This window comes from Triticum aestivum, chromosome 7D, assembly GCF_018294505.1.
Source record: "Triticum aestivum cultivar Chinese Spring chromosome 7D, IWGSC CS RefSeq v2.1, whole genome shotgun sequence".
Lineage (NCBI taxonomy): Eukaryota > Viridiplantae > Streptophyta > Magnoliopsida > Poales > Poaceae > Triticum > Triticum aestivum.
Genome location: NC_057814.1, coordinates 610,948,488 through 610,965,566, shown reverse-complemented (window position 1 = coordinate 610,965,566; position 17,079 = coordinate 610,948,488). Strand labels below are relative to the sequence as shown.

The 17,079-nt window shown below is 44.1% G+C and overlaps 1 long non-coding RNA gene across 1 annotated transcript; it reads right to left on the bottom strand.

The window, feature by feature from the left end:
- Positions 1-7,340: 7,340 nt before the first annotated feature.
- Positions 7,341-9,832, bottom strand: LOC123168858 (uncharacterized). Its single transcript, XR_006484535.1, has 3 exons — positions 8,629-9,832; positions 7,954-8,226; positions 7,341-7,870 (listed from the first exon to the last, which is right to left on the bottom strand). It is a non-coding gene; the product is annotated as an uncharacterized lncRNA (long non-coding RNA).
- Between the last annotated feature and the right edge of the window lie 7,247 nt (positions 9,833-17,079).

Genomic DNA, 17,079 nt, shown 5'->3' with positions numbered 1-17,079 from the left:
GTATAAGAAAATGGAAACTAAGCAGCACACATCACAGTGCTATTGCACGCGGTTTCGGCCTCCATGGTGCGCGGCCACCAAAACGCTCCTCTCCACTCTATCAGTATAACAAACTACTAAGGAAAAGAAAGAAACTTGGGGTGTTGGTAGCGAGGAGAAACAATACAATCACCTGAAACTAAGTTTCAGTCAGTCATCTAGCACAACCGTGATACTGAGGATCTAAGAGTGCTGGAGCCATTGACTGCACTAAAGAAAAATTTCAGTTGCTCATGCTGATAAGCACTCACTTCGATCTCATAAGGTTGGTTCAGATAAAACAACATTGTGGGATGACATTTCAGTTGCTTGTGAGCACAGTTATGCAGGTTTATCTCGAAATAGCATCACAAGCTAAAACTATACATCTGAAGATGACTAAAAGAGAACTTTTCTGCCTCCTTACATCTATCAAAATAAAAAGTGTACAAAATGAACTGTCTTTGACTTGAATGAATTTTCTCGAGGTGAAACAATCCAAGGTAAACTGGATATAAAGTTGTGTTTCTTCTATCACTAGTACGAAACATGGCTTTCGTCACAGGGCAATTTTCACATTAGTCCCGGTTCAGTCACGAACCGGGACTAATGTGAGCATTGGTCCCGGTTCGTGCGGCTAAGGCATTAGTCCCGGTTCACCTGGGCCCTTTAGTCCCGGTTCGTGGCCGGTTGGTGACACCAACCGGGACTAAAGGTCTAACCTTTAGTACCGGTTGGTGCCACCAACTGGTACTAATGGGCTTTGAGGCATTAGTACCGGTTCATGGCATGAACCGGTACTAAAGGGCCCATTTTCCAACTCTACCACCCCCCCCCCCCCCCCCGTGTACCGCCTTTTCAGTTTTAGAAAAAACAAAAGAAAATGATGGAAATGTCAAAAAAAAAATAAGTTTCCCATGTGATATGTGGTCTAGTTGTTGGGAAAAATTAACAAAAATGAATTTTGACTTTAATTGCAAAATCTCTCTGGAATTTCTTAAAATGGGCATAACTTTGCATACGAACTCGGATGAAAAAGTTTTTTATATGAAAATCATCTACTCGAAAAGTTACATACGAATTTAACCGGGGGAACCCCGTTAAACATTTTCAAAATCCTCAAAAACCTAACAAAAAAAGATACGGGGCTTTTAAGATCTGGAGAGGCAAAAAAATTCAAAAAATTTCAAATTATGGTCAAACTTTGGTCAAACAATGGTCAAACTAATTATTCTAGAATATTAGTGTTACTAAATAATTATTTCAGTTTTCTTGAATTTTGGTCAAATCTGGTAAACTATGGTCAAACAATGGTCAAACTAATTATTCCAGAAGTATTAGTGTTACTAAATAATTATTGTTTTTTAAAACAATAGTTTCAAACTCAAACAGTGAAATGTGTCACTTCATGCTCAAGCTAAATTCCTGAGGGTTAATAGAATTGACATCTTAGTATTGTCAGGAAAACAACAAGTGCAGACTTGGAAACGAGGAAGAATAGAACCCGGAAGTTAAGTGTGCTCAGGCTGGAGTAGTGAGAGGATGGGTGACCGTCCGAGAAGTTAGATGATTTGGAATGATGAGGGGTGATTAGAGATTAGAGGATAAATTGAGTAGTGATGAGGGGTGGTGATTAGAGATTAGAGGTTAAAATAATTTAGAAATTTGAAAATCAAAAAAAATTTAAAAAAACTCGCAAATTTTTTTTTCAAAAAAAATATCATAAAATTTTCTTTAGTCCCGGTTGGTAACACCAACCGGGACTAAAGGTGGAGCTCCAGGCTGCGTCCACGTGGACGGCCTTTAGTCCCGGTTCGTGTAAGAACCGGGACTAAAGGGGGAGGCATTAGTAACGACCCTTTAGTCCCGGTTCAAAAACCGGGACTAAAGGCCCTTACCAACCGGGACAAAAGCCCCCTTTTCTACTAGTGTATGTTTATCTTGACCATCAAAACCATTCGAAAATAATTACCATCATGTAGTGTTTTTACTGATTCCATCAGGACTCATGCATACGCTACTACTAGCGAACAAGATCATTTCTATCATTTCTCTTACTAACCCCATTCTCTTAAAGTGGCAATCGAAACAAACAAGAAAAGAAACACAATAACGTTCCCGAGCTCTCTTAGTTTTCCCATGAGCATAAGAAATTAAACACTACTAAATCAAACAAGAAATACCAATTGCCATAACGAACATGAAGCAATAGACAAGTCATGTGGTAATTTTGAAGGAAGGAGATAAGTTGGAAGCAATAGAAACTTTACAAATTCATATTCTCCTTGAAGACAGCAATGATGGTGGGAAGTTTATATATGGGTATGTCTCATGCAAACGATAATGATGTTTCTCATAAACCCTCTGAATCTGCAACGTCTTGACATCCATTGAGAAATATCCAGTAAGTCGATCATTTAGAGATGATGAGGCGTCTATCCTTGTCAAGAGCAAGTACCTCTGTGTTGCATCTCCTATACGATATTTGTACACAGAATCTAGTAAGATTGTCTTCTCGGCCTGCCACTGGCTAGGACTCTCGCCTTTGTTTCGTGCAACAGTATAGATGAGATTGGATGAAGTTTCACCATGGAAACCAAGCATCCCAAGCCTGCCTTCCGCTGCCTCCACAATAGCTAAACCTTCCTTGTTCCATTCTCCGGGCAGGAGGTCAGCAATGGAGAACTCCATCTTCCTGGTGTCAAGCAAGAGTAACTTTTTCCTCCCGAATTCCACCCAGTCCCAGTAGAAGCACCCGTAAGCATAATGGCACCTGAGAATAAAAAGGTGGACCCATGACATGCCGGCCATGTCATGCTTGCCAAGGGCCAAATCGCTGCAACCCTTGGATGCAGCGGCTTGCCATTGACCGGTGCTCGAAGAGAAGACGAAGGCAGCAAGACTAGTTTTGCAATGTGCCATCAATATCACTCTGAATGTTGTCTCTCCCGCCGCTGCCTCCTCCTCGCCGAGGGGAACGAGGAAAGCCTTGCACCGGGCCTCGCTTACCATGGGGAACGGGTGCTCAAGCGAAGCGCCTATGTCGTGAGGTACCGGGGGAGCAGGACGTACCGCCGGTGCAAGGGGTCGCACACCGCGAGATCTTTGAAAACCAGGGGCTGCTCATGTTGTCGGAGGTCGCGGTCGAGGAGGACGCGGCCGTCACGGGAGTCCTGCACGGTCCAGTGGCAGTAGGAGTCGATGAAGGAGAAGTAGAAGTCGGCGGCGACGGCGAGCGCGCGGGCTGCGGGCGCGGATGGGTGCGGCGGCAGAGCGGGACGGAACCTGCCGTAGTCGAGGAATCCGAGGAGTGGTGGTGCGTGGAGGTGGCGGAAGCTGCAGAGGAAGGAGCCGTCGGTGGCGAGTCGGCGGAAGGAGACGCAGGCGGCGGAGGCGCGGGCGAGGTCTTCCGCGGTGGGCAGCCGGAGGAAGATCTCCACCAGGAGGTGGCCGGGGATCTCCGTCGGAGGCGACGGCATATCCTTGCAGCTGGTCGCCAGGGGAATGGCCGGCGAGGTAGGGCGGAGGAGGAGCCGCCGGGAAACCCACGACGAGATGGGGAATTGGGAGGAGCGTGGGTGTTGGCAGCTGGAATGGGCCTTTGACGGTAGTAATAACGAGCTCGGTTTACACGCCTGCTACAGACTACCACCTTATAACCCAAATTTTTCTTTTTCTCAAAAAAAAAATATAACCCAAATTTTCCCAAAAAAAAAACTTATACAACAGAAGAAAAACTTCAAACTTGAGCTGCAATTTTCACTCAACTTTTTTTATTGAGCTGAATTTATTCTCAAAATTCAAAAATATTGAGCTTCATTTATTCTCAAAAATTAAAATTATTGAGTTGCATTCAGGATTTCTGCCAGACTCCTCTACAGCTTTACGAACCTTTTGATGTGTGTATTCTTCATTTGTCGTATTCCTGTCGCGTGGACCTTCAGTGTAACTACTCGAACAACTCAACTCTTAGGCATATGTATATGTTTCAGATTATAGGATATAGTAGTTTTGCTAGAGATGGCTCCATTACTACCACTCTGCCATTTGTTAGATTTTACACATTGTAATTACTCTATTTTTTAAGTGACTTGAAAAATATGGAGTACACCAGGTGACCTTACCATTTACCACATCCGTTGCTTGGTACAAACTCTTAATTTCATTGTGATAATCTTGTCGCCACACCACTGCTTGCACTAATCGAAGCAAGAAGTGGCATGAAAGGAATAAAAATATGGATATTATCACTGGCAAGTGAAGAAGCCCTGTAGATTGTCATGTGCCCTCACTTGTAGGCAAATAGCCGATCACATGTGAGTGAAATGCATGCTATTGAAATCACAAACGACTATGAACTCAAGAATGCTGATCTGATTGCAGCTCCCTTAAATCTGGAGAAAAGGGACAAAAGATCAGACAACAGAGAAAATGACCACTCAGTTTGTGCATAATCAAGATTTCACAAGGAACAAGTTATCAGGACTTCTAATGGTCATCCAAACTTAGTTCCCTACTGTACAGCAGCAACAACAAAGAACTTAGTTCCTCCAGCTGCATATTGGTGCTGCTCATATTGTTCTTGCGCTGGTGATCAATTCCGCTGTGACCGTTTTGCCACTAGTCAGAATGCGCCTGTTCTAGCAACTCTGACTAATAATTAAGGAAAAGAGTCTTTGACTTGAAAATACACAACAGCTAGCTTTTACCACGGGGCCGTTTGGTTCCTAGCCACACCTTGCCACACTTTGCCACACATAACCATAGGCAACTTTGACCAAGTTAGGTGGGTGTTTGGTTCTAGCCACACGCAAGGCAAGAATTTTTTTATGAGCAATGAACCCCACATGTCATAGACACAAAAAGTGTGGCAAGATTCCCTTAGGCAAGCCAAAGTGTGGCTAACAATTTGAGCAACTCAACTAAGGCAAGTGTGGCTAAAATCATGTGGCAACATATGGCAAAGATAGTCACAATCCAAACAGCCCCCAAAGCTGTGAATTGGTATGAACTCTTAATATCAATGTCACATTCTTAGGCAGGGAACATTCACGTTGATGGTTACACTTAATTAACCAAAACATAGATATGACCACCAGCAGGTGAATCAATGTAGATCGAGTTGTCTTGTAAGGAAGCAGATCACGTCTGCGAGAACACCTAGCTGTTGAAATCACAATCACTTTGAACTAAGAACGCCGAGTGATTACGTACGGCTCCGACGAATCTAAACAGACAAGATAGAAGTTTAGGCACCAGCGAAGAATCTAGCAGAGTACCATTGTCATATTGGTAAATATTGGTCTCAACCGAAATTGAACATGTAACTACAAACACTCGCTTCAGTGTGCTTAGATTGGAATTTGTATATAAGTTGGAATGCATAGCCAGACAGAGACAAAGTCACCATGTTGGTAATATACTACCTGGTATATATGCACCTAGCAGTATAACAAACTTCTAGCTTAAAAAGAAGAAAGAAACTGGAGGTATTGGTAGTAAGAACCAACATACAAGCTGCTGTCAGCCATCTTAGTACAGAAATGATGCACAAAACTGGGTGCCCTCTCAAATTCATCTTTACAGAATTTCAAATCAATCAGAGGATCTGTAAGTCGGTCCAGTTCAGATCCCCCTGTTGATGGACGGATGGACCTCCCAGCTTAGCGCTGCTCTCATCCCAGTGGAGAAGAGCAATTACAAACAACCGAGTCCAACTACATGCTGCGCTAGGGTTTTTCATTTTGTCCGACATCACTTGCCAGGTTTCATTGCCATATCTAGTACAGTTAAGAAAAGTAAATATGAATTGCAGACATAGATCAGTTAGCTTTACCCACAGTTGTCTGTTGATTGAAACTGGTCATTTCACCGTCACTTTCTTGGGTCAGGAACAGCCATATCCAATGTCACAGTAACTGAAGCAAGAAGTAACATGAAAACAAGATCAACATATACATGACTATTGCCAGGTGAAATTCATGGTCATGCACCATCTTGTCTGAAAGGTAGGTGTTCACATCTGTCACAACCCCACGCTTGTCGCTTTGAATCAGAAAGTTGATCTGATGACGACTCCACCAAATCTGGACAAACAAGACAAAAACCTCAGACAACATACAAGATTTTCCACGCGATTTGTGCATACTAATTCAAGAGTTTTACAAGCTTAAAAGGAAAAAGGTTTTAAGGTACTTGGGTAACTAGTATCTCACAGGAAGGTGGTGAATAGCATAATGTTGATCTCAACTAAATTTGAAACATGTGACTGCAGGCAGACACTTCAGTGTACTTAGCATCATTACAGGTTGGGATAAACAGCCGGACAGAGGCACATGAACATAAAGGAATTCAATCCAGAAAAACTCATATGGAATTGGTTTTGCAGGAGTTCATTTACTGCCTAGGCACACTCTATCCGAAAATGGCGTTTGGTGGCCGCGCACCATGGAGGCCGAAATCTGTGCCGTCTGCTGTTGTCTTGATGAGCGTCACACAGTCAGCCCGCTTCCGTATTTCAGCGCCGCAACCTTTTTAGTATCCTGTATTGCCAATAAATAAACAGACGACGGCTCATGTAGACAAATTGGGACAGCAGGGCCCGCACGGTTCAAAGGGAAGGAATCACAGGGAAGTACATGGGATTGACTTGGTCGTCATGTTCCTACCTGTGCAAAGCAAAGGGCCGTTTTAGTCGATCGTTGGGAGAATCATTCCGTTGCCAATGACAGTTCTTCTATTTATAACAGAGACCCTGTCAAGAACAGCCACGGCCATTCCCAACTCAAACCTGAGGATCGTAGATCGCATGCTGAAACCTGGCTGCATGCCCTCTCTCTCTAGTGTGTGTACTTGTGATCAATGACCTGCCTCCCTCTGTAACTGAATTCTTTGTCACCGTTCGGGTTTGTTAGCCCTGCTGATCAATATATTCAGGTGGAGGAAACTCTCCCCCCGGTGAACATTCAAAAAAAAAAAATCTTCCTCTTCATCGGTCCGATCCAGGGACAGGGGTCATCTCCCGCTCATCATGTGCCCAGATTGCGGAGAAGCTCACGCCGAGACAAACATTAGTGGCAAAATAATTGGCGTGCAAACTGAAGATGCGAATAATAGATGTCGATTTTGTCTACGCAAATGCACGCCACAATATTCAGAAAACAATGACGACAGCCTGATTCACAAACAAGGAGTGGAAATATTTTGCAAACACAAAGTGTTAAACTAGGGGACAGCTGCTCACAGCAATGCCACATTTTTAGTGTATTTTCTGGATTCAGAAGAATCTGATGACAATATGATTCAGAAACAAGGGCCGGAAGATTTCCAAACTGAAAAAGTTAAACTAAACATCACCTACTCACATCAACACCATAATTTTAGCGTATTATATCAGTTAACCAAGGACTCGGCAACAGCGTCACAAAAAGCAAAACAAATCACACCCATAGCTGCATTATAGTGCAAACTCGATAAATGTAGATTTTGCCAAGTGAACAAAGTGAACTTTCAGACACAAGCTGTTACAAAATCAGTCTCGAAAGTCTGGCTGGGGCGGTGGTGCAAGTGTTCTTCCTATGAGCTCATAATCTGCATCAGGAGCATCGAGGCGACTTCCTCGGCGCCTTTGGAAGATCCCCTCGTTGCGGACAAGTGGTACTCTTGTGACCTCTGCATATAGAACAGAACCTAGACCTATTAGCTGGTTGCCCATATGGTGCTTTGTCGCGACTTGTGCTAGGGCGTCGAGCTGTCCTTATCTTTGATGGTGCTGCAAAACTATCAGAACATTGCGAGGCACTCTATGCTGGATTTGCCCGACCAAAATGTTGTTTATGCCCTAACTCTGATCCTGCAGAATCAGTTGCCATTTTTATGTCAGATAGACTCATACCATCAGCGGCAATAGGCTTTTTCTGCCAGATAGACTCATACCATCACGTATAGCAGCAATAGGCTTCTGTATTGTTTTCACATTTCTCACTTGCTCCATAGCAAGAGTATATGCATCCACATTGCTGTTGCCTAATTTCACAATTTCCAGGCACAACAAATGAAGGTTGTTATGCTGCCGTGATGAGTACTTGAGAGGTCCTTGGTCTTTCTGGTACCACAGAAACTCTGCTGGTAGTATATACCTTGCATCCCTGGTCATCTTTTCAGTATCTATTTTGGAGGAACCTCTTGCAGCCCAAGCTGGATCATCACCTATCAAGAACGAAAAAACATGCGGGTGTCAAATTTTTTCAGCACGAGTATATATATGCTAATTTGCCTGGCACACAAAATAACTTGTCCCGAAGTACAGGATTAACAACAGTACTAGCTTTCTTGTCTGCATAAGCACGCATCGAAGCCTCGAGCGCTCAGACTCGCCTTGGATTCCTTTCCCTCTCATCGGACACTTTGCCAATCCTAATCCTGTAGTTTAGCCCATTGTTGCATACAAGTTTCAGATAGATGTATCTAAAAAGCTCACGATAACTAGCTAAAAATATTAATCCAGACACACACCCAAAAACCAACTTGAGATAACTAACTAGTAATTCCAAACAAGCTATAATCTATCATCTGAGCAGTGTTTTTTTCATTATCTGTGAGTTTAATTACCTTCGAGACCAGCAGGAGCCTTTTAAGTTGGAGACCACGCCCTCTGCATGTCCATCTTCTCTGATCGGTGTATCGTTGACATCCTAATGAGCCAGATCATATCAATCGGCAACAACCTTGCTGGCAACGCCGTATGAACCAGCCCCCTCTTCTACCAACATTGTGTCTTCAACGCGCTGGCCGAAACTGCGCTGCTCTCCATCACAGTGAACAAATGTGGGATCAGTGGAAATCAGGTCTTCGCAGTCCGCGCGAGCTTCATCGATTGAAGCAACCACAGATTGGACAGTAGACACATCTCCTCCCAACAACTACCTGGCAACGGTCCTAGGAATGAAACTGCAACGAATCACAGGAATATCCGACAACACTAGCTAGCACATGCAACAAGCGCTACAGCCATAACTTGCTCATAGCAATAGAACAAGACCATATAGGGAAAGATCATGCAAGAGTTTACCCTGATTCGTCTTCCTCGGAGAAGAACTCGAGCACATCCATGGCGAACCGTCGCACGCCCAGCTGCCGCCTCAAAGGGATGAATGGTCTGGTGAGGCAGGGAAACTTGCTCACTATGTCGAACAGTCGAATTAATTGCAAGCTAACAGATGGCCATGGGCCCATCCATAAAGATTATTAACTACCCACCAGCCCGCGCCTACCTGTGCGAGACTAGCCCAGTTGGTACACATGTGCATACAAATACCACCGGGCTGTAGGCCCGTGTATAAACACAGCACTGGAGGCCATGGCACTGATGTATTTGCAGTTAATGGAGCGCGTATAAGAAAATGGAAACTAAGCAGCACACATCACAGTGCTATTGCACGCGGTTTCGGCCTCCATGGTGCGCGGCCACCAAAACGCTCCTCTCCACTCTATCAGTATAACAAACTACTAAGGAAAAGAAAGAAACTTGGGGTGTTGGTAGCGAGGAGAAACAATACAATCACCTGAAACTAAGTTTCAGTCAGTCATCTAGCACAACCGTGATACTGAGGATCTAAGAGTGCTGGAGCCATTGACTGCACTAAAGAACAATTTCAGTTGCTCATGCTGATAAGCACTCACTTCGATATCATAAGGTTGGTTCAGATAAAACAACATTGTGGGATGACATTTCAGTTGCCTGTGAGCACAGTTATGCAGGTTTATCTCGAAATAGCATCACAAGCTAAAACTATACATCTGAAGATGACTAAAAGAGAACTTTTCTGCCTCCTTACATCTATCAAAATAAAAAGTGTACAAAATGAACTGTTCAAAACATTAACAAAGTATTTATGAAACATTATAAAATTTATGAAACTAAAATTTAACAAAGTATTTATGAAACATTATAAAATTTATGAAACATTAAAAAATTGCCCAGCTCGGCGAACAAGCGAACCAATCGTGCCCCCCGCTCAAGGTGTCAAAAGACATTGTCGCTAATGATCCGAGGATGGTGGCCGGTTATAGCAATCTTGGAGATTACCTGCCCGACGATGTACAATATGAAACCATGGAGGTGGACGAACACAAATACCATTACGGGATGCCTCTCATCAAAGATGAAAGATCTCTAACAACGATGATGCGAAGACTACATGATTGGTACATGAAAACCTGCAGAGAGTCTGATGGGATGGATACTTTGACACTGAGAGTTAAACCGGAGCATGACCTCGTTGGAATTGAACTACTGAATGTTCCATTTGAGGATTTCTTCTAGTTTTACAATCAAAAGTCCCTCGATAAAACAACGATCACTTGCTACTGTCTGTAAGTAGTACTACTTCTGTCATTAAGTCTCTCTATATAGGTCAGCTCTTTCATTGCATGTATTTATACTTATCCTCACTATATTATGCAGATTGAAGATCGCCGAATTGAAGAACAGACAAATCGGTGATATTGGGTTCATCAACACAAATCTCATAGATGCATATACGGTTGAAAAACATCCCAAAGAAGCCGAGGCCAACTTGCTACAATCGTTGGTATTAAATCAAAACAAAGATATAATACTCTTTCCTTACAACTTCAAGTGAGTGTTACTGTCTTCTGCATATTCGGTTTCCTTTATTAGTCCAGGTTATGGTAATGTAATTAATGACTTATGCATGCACGCGCAGCTTCCACTATATTCTCCTAGAGATTAAGCTTGAGCCGGGAGTAGTAACCGTCTTAGACTCGAGACGAAAAGATCCCCAGGACTATGTGAACATGACTCAAATGCTCGAGAAGTAAGTTAAATCGATAATTATCCACCATATCAGCAACTTTGTTCATTTCCTGATATCAAGTAATTGTTTTCTTTGTCTGGCAGGGTTTGGAGAAAATTCACCTCAAAAGCCCCGGGACTGCTGAACCAGCTGCAATTTAGACACCCGAAAGTAACTACTATAGTAGCATGTTCTGCGCATCTCCTAGTGATTCAAGCGCTAGTTTGATCAATACCATTTAGCATGCTTGCTTATCAGTTTGATTGACCTCTATTTCTTGTAAAGTGGTTGTGGCAGCAACCCGGGAATAATTACTGTGGATACTACGTTTGCGAGTCCATCCGCTACCATACCTGTGAGCGGGGCTACACTGAAGAACAATATGAAGTGCGTAAGCAATAATATTCACAATTTTATTTTATTACCATCATTTGTGTTGAGTTTCATTTATTCATATATATATGTATTGACCCCCTTCTTCAAATTAGATTTTTCGGAAGCGGGATCAACTCCTAGCAGAAGATCGTATGCGAGGAATTCAAGAGGAATTGGCGGCATTCTTCCTTGACCACGTGATCGCTGAAAACGAAGAATACTATGTGGACCCTGTGTTCCTACAATATAATTAGGAGATTGTATTGTAAGAGATAATTATTGTATATATGTAGCCGGTAGTGTCGGATAGATATACGAGAACTTGTTGTTCGACCAATATCTCGGAGAAGGAGAGGTGGTCGATATCACTTCTCTCTGTCTGCATATGTTCATGACGATCTTCTGTTTCCTTCATTTGATTACTAGCTAGCGTGTCTACTCCTCTCCATACGTATATAGTACGTAGCGTCGACCAAGCACGGAGATAAGAGAGGACACTTCTCTCTATTAATTAGCTAGCTAACACAATATATGAAACACCTAAATTAACCCCCCAAAACCCCTAAACCACCCCCTTTAAAAAAAACAAAAACCTCAGCTCCTGCTAGGGGCTGACGCGTGGATGCCTATTGGTCCCGGTTGGTGGCAGCAACCGGGACCAAAGGCCCTCCTGCCTGGGCTCCCCACACCGGCCACGTGGACGGCCTTTAGTCCCGGTTCGTGTAAGAACCGGGACTAAAGGGCTAGGGCATTAGTAATGACCCTTTAGTCCCGGTTCCAGAACCGGGACTAAAGGCCCTTATGAACCGGGGTAAAAGCCCCTTCTCCTACTAGTGTCACTTCTTTCGAGAGAAACTCCTTCTCTAGAAAGTATCCATTATAAGCAACGAATGTCTTGCCTTCGGATCTGTGATAGAAGGTGTACCCAACTGTCTCCTTTGGGTGTCCTATAAAGACACATTTCTCCGGTTTGGGTTTGAGCTTATCAGGATGAAACTTTTTCACATAAGCATCGCAGCCCCAAACTTTAAGAAACGACAACTTTGGTCTCTTGCCAAACCACAGTTCATAAGGTGTCGTCTGAACGGATTTAGATGGTGCCCTATTTAACATGAATGCAGCTGTCTCTAATGCATAACCCCAAAATGATAGTGCTAAATTGGTAAAAGACATCATAGATTGCACCATATCTAATAAAGTACGATTACGACGTTCGAACACACCATTACGTTGTGGTGTTCCGGGTGGCGTGAGTTGCAAAACTATTCCACATTGTTTCAAATGAAGACCAAACTCGTAACTCAAATATTCTCCTCCACGATCAGATCGTAGAAAGTTTATTTTCTTGTTACAATGATTTTCCACTTCACTCTGAAATTATATGTACTTTTCAAATGTTTCAGACTTATGTTTCATCAAGTAGATATACCCATATCTGCTCAAATCATCTGTGAAGGTCAGAAAATAACGATACCCTCCGCGAGCCTCAACACTCATCAGATCACATACATCAGTATGTATTATTTCCAATAAGTCAGTTGTTCGCTCCATTGTTCCGGAGAACAGAGTTTTAGTCATCTTGCCCATAAGGCATGGTTCGCAAGCATCAAGTGATTCATAATCAAGTCATTCCAAAATCCCATCAGCATGGAGTTTCTTCATGCGCTTTACACCAATATGACCTAAACGGCAGTGCCACAAATAAGTTGCACTATCATTATTAACTTTGCATCTTTTGGCTTCAATATTATGAATATGTGTATCACTACGATCGATATCCAACAAACCATTTTCATTGGTGTGTATGACCATAGAAGATTTCACTAGTAGAAAACAGGGCTTTGGTTCGGGCCTGGCCAGCCCATTAGTCCCGGTTCTACACGAACCGGGACCCATGGGGGGCATTCGTCCCGGTTAGTGAGCCCAGGGGGTCGGCCGGGGCCTCGTGGGCATTGGTCCCGGTTCGTGTGGACCCATTTGTCCCGATTCTAGGCACGAACCAGGACCAATGGGCCTCGCTTCTGGCCCACAGCCATTGGTCCCTGTTCCAACCACGAACCGGGATAGAAGGGGGAGATTTAGTCCCGGTTCCAGCCACGAACCGGGACAAATGAGTTGCCTATATATACGCCATCGCCACAGCAGAGCACTCCACAGTGGTCTGTTTTTTCCTGGCCGGCGAGGGGAGGGCATTTGGGTGCTCTAGCTCACCTCCAATGCAAATGAGGTGTTCGATGAAATGCCCGAGCCACACTAGTTAAGCTTTCTCCTCTCGAAGCTCGACCTCCGAGCTCCATTTTCCCGAAATTTGTCTAGGTTTATATTAGCGGTCCGTCACGCCCCGTCCCCGTCTTCACCGCCGTCGATCGCCCGCGCTGATCTCATCGCCGGCACCACCGTGGTGAGCCTCTTGTTCTTATCTTCTTTCTGAAAGAAAAAAAAGTTCTTACTTTACATAGATACTTGTCTAATTTTCTTACTTTTGACACACATAATTATATATAATGCACGCAGATGAACCGACAATGGATGTACGGTGACAGACACACCTCCGAGTACATTAAGGGCGTGCATGATTTTCTCGAAGTGGCTGAGGCAAACAAGAAGAATGGTTTTATGTGTTGTCCATGCCCTAAATGTGGGAATACGAAGTCTTACTCTGACCGGAAAATCCTTCACACCCACCTGCTTTACAAGGGTTTCATGCCACACTATAATGTTTGGACGAGGCACGGAGAAATAGGGGTTATGATGGAAGACAGCAAAGAAGAAGAGGACGATGACAATTATGTGCCCCCTGAATACGGTGATGCTGCAACGGGGGAAGCTGCTGGAGATCAAGAGGAACCAGACGATGTGCCTGATGATGCTGCAACGGGGGAAGCTGCTGAAGATCAAGAGGAACCAGATGATGTGCCCGATGATGATGGTCTCCGCCGGGTCATTGTCGATGCAAGGACGCAATGCGAAAGTCAAAAGGAGAAGCTGAAGTTGGATCGCATGTTAGAGGATCACAAAAGAGGGTTGTACCCCAATTGCGAAGATGGCAACACAAAGCTCGGTACCGTACTGGAATTGATGCAGTGGAAGGCAGAGAATGCTGTGCCTGACAAAGGATTTGAGAAGCTACTGAAATTATTGAAGAAGAAGCTTCTAAAGGAAAACGAATTGCCCGACACTACGTACGCAGCAAAGAAGCTCGTATGCCCTCTAGGATTGGAGGTGCAGAAGATACATGCATGCCCTAATGACTGCATCCTCTACCGCGGTGCGTACAAGGATTTGAACACATGCCCGGTATGCGGTGCATTGCGGTATAAGATCAGACGAGATGACCCTGGTGATGTTGACGGCGAGTCCGCAGGAAGAGGGTTCCTGCGAAGGTGATGTGGTATGCTCCTATAATACCATGGTTGAAACGACTGTTCAGAAACAAAGAGCATGCCAAGTTGATGCGATGGCATAGTGAGGACCGTTTGAAAGACGGGAAGTTGAGAGCACCCGCTGACGGGTCACAGTGGAGAAAAATCGAGAGACAGTACTGGGCTGAGTTTGCAGGTGACCCAAGGAACGTATGGTTTGGTTTAAGCGCGGATGGCATTAATCCTTTCGGGAAGTAGAGCAGCAATCACAACACCTGGCCCGTGACTCTATGTATGTATAACCTTCCTCCTTGGAAGTTCATTATGATGACAGTTCTCATCCAAGGCCCTAAGCAACCCGACAACGACATTGATGTGTACCTAAGGCCATTAGTTGAAGAGCTTTTACAACTGTGGAATGGAAACGGTGTACGTGTGTGGGATGAGCACAAACAGGAGGAATTTAACCTGCACACGTTGCTGTTTGTAAACATCAACGATTGGCCCGCTCTCAGTAACCTTTCAGGACAGACAAACAAGGGATACCACGCATGCACGCACTATTTAGCTGACACCGAAAGTATATACCTGGACAAATGCAGGAAGAATGTTTACCTGGGCCATCGTCGATTTCTTCGGACCAACCATCAATGTCGAAAGGAAGGCAAGCATTTGAAAGGCAAGGAAGTTCACCGGAAGAAGCCCGCCATGCGTACCGGTGATCACGTACTTGCTATGGTCAATGATTTACACGTAATCTTTGGAAAGGGTCCCGGCGGACTAGCTGTTCCGGATGATGCTGAGGGACGCGCACCCATTTGGAAGAAGAAATCTATATTTTGGGACCTACCCTAATGGAAAAACCTAGAGGTCCGCTCTTCGATCGACGTGATGCACGTGACGAAGAACCTTTGTGTGAACCTGCTAGGCTTCTTGGGTGTTGATAACCCACAAGTATAGGGGATCGCAACAGTTTTCGAGGGTAGAGTATTCAACCCAAATTTATTGATTCGACACAAGGGGAGCCAAAGAATATTCTCAAGTATTCGCAGTTGAGTTGTCAATTCAACCACACCTGGATAACTTAATATCTGCAGCAAAGTATTTAGTAGCAAAGTAATATGGCAGTAACGGTAATGGTAGCAAAAGTAATATTTTTGGGTTTTGTAGTGATTGTAACAGTAGCAACGGAAAAGTAAATAAGCGGAGAACAATATATGAAAAGCTCGTAGGCATTGGATCGGTGATGGAGAATTATGCCGGATGCGGTTCATCATGTAACAATCATAACATAGGGTGACACAGAACTAGCTCCAATTCATCAATGTAATGTAGGCATGTATTCCGAATATAGTCATACGTGCTTATGGAAAAGAACTTGCATGACATCTTTTGTCCTACCCTCCCGTGGCAGCGGGGTCCTCATGGAAACTAAGGGATATTAAGGCCTCCTTTTAATAGAGTACCGGAACAAAGCATTAGCACATAGTGAATACATGAACTCCTCAAATTATGGTCATCACCGGGAGTGGTCCCGATTATTGTCACTTCGGGGTTGCCGGATCATAACACATAGTAGGTGACTATAGACTTGCAAGATAGGATCAAGAACTCACATATATTCATGAAAACATAATAGGTTCAGATCTGAAATCATGGCACTCGGGCCCTAGTGACAAGCATTAAGCATAGAAAAGTCATAGCAACATCAATCTCAGAACATAGTGGATACTAGGGATCAAACCCTAACAAAACTAACTCAATTACATGATAGATCTCATCCAACCCATCACCGTCTAGCAAGCCTACGATGGAAAAACTCACGCACGGCGGTGATGGAGGATGGTTGATGATGACGACGGCGACGAATCCCCCTCTCCGGAGCCCCGAACGGACTCCAGATCAGCCCTCCCGAGAGGTTTTAGGGCTTGGCAGCGGCTCTGTATCGTAAAACGCGATGAATCCTTCTCTCTGGTTTTTTTCTCCCTGAAAGTGAATATATGGAGTTGGAGTTGAGGTCAGTGGAGCGTCAGGGGGCCCACGAGGTAGGGGGCGCGCCCAGGGGGGCAGGCGCGCCCACCACCCTCGTGGACAGGATGTGGGCCCCCTGACGTGGATTTTTCTTCCAGTATTTTCTTATTTTCCAAATAGATGTTCCGTGGAGTTTCAGGTCATTCTGAGAACTTTTGTTTCTGCACATAAATAACACCATGGAAAGTCTACTGAAAACAGCGTCAGTCCGGGTTAGTTCCATTCGAATCATGCAAGTTAGAGTCCAAAACAAGGGAAAAAGTGTTTGGGAAAGTAGATACGACGGAGACGTATCAACTCCCCCAAGCTTAAACCTTTGCTTGTCCTCAAGCAATTCAGTTGATAAACTGAAAGTGATAAAGAAAAACTTTTACAAACTCTGTTTGCTCTTGTTGTTGCAAATATGTAAAGCCAACATTCCAGTTTTCAGCAAACATTATGACTAACCACATTCACAATAACTCTTAGGTCTCATG